The sequence below is a fragment of the Penaeus monodon genome, chromosome 30 (assembly GCF_015228065.2).
Source record: "Penaeus monodon isolate SGIC_2016 chromosome 30, NSTDA_Pmon_1, whole genome shotgun sequence".
Classification (NCBI taxonomy): Eukaryota; Metazoa; Arthropoda; class Malacostraca; order Decapoda; family Penaeidae; genus Penaeus; species Penaeus monodon.
In genome coordinates this window covers 19856169-19856506 of record NC_051415.1, presented here as the reverse complement: position 1 = coordinate 19856506, position 338 = coordinate 19856169, and the positions used below count along the sequence as shown (strand labels likewise).

At 29.0% G+C, this 338-nt stretch overlaps 1 protein-coding gene across 6 annotated transcripts in view; it reads right to left on the bottom strand.

Annotated features, from left to right (window-relative positions):
- The window catches only part of LOC119592617 (protein ECT2-like), a 21585-nt gene that overhangs the window by 5992 nt on the left and 15255 nt on the right, over positions 1-338 (bottom strand). The window lies entirely within an intron of this gene.

Sequence of the window (338 nt, the reverse complement as noted above, 5' to 3'; positions counted from 1 at the left end):
TTTCTCAAGATTTTAGCACATACCTATTTCTGTACTTAGCATTCTAAATATAAATTCCCACAAAGGACTCATATATTTCAAACTATTATGGTATTTAACAGAACAAAGTTACATGACTAGCTGGAGGTTATTGTAAAGTGGATCTCAAAGGATCTATGACAAACTTTATTACAATTAAATCTTCCAAGTTCTATTTAAGCATTCTTATGACATCCTAATATGGCTTTTAAATCTAATTACCCATTAGTTAATTAATGCTCTCACTGCTGTTTGACAAAATGTTAAACATGTTCCAAAACTTAATTATACAAATAAAATACTCAGAACTCTCCTTTCAC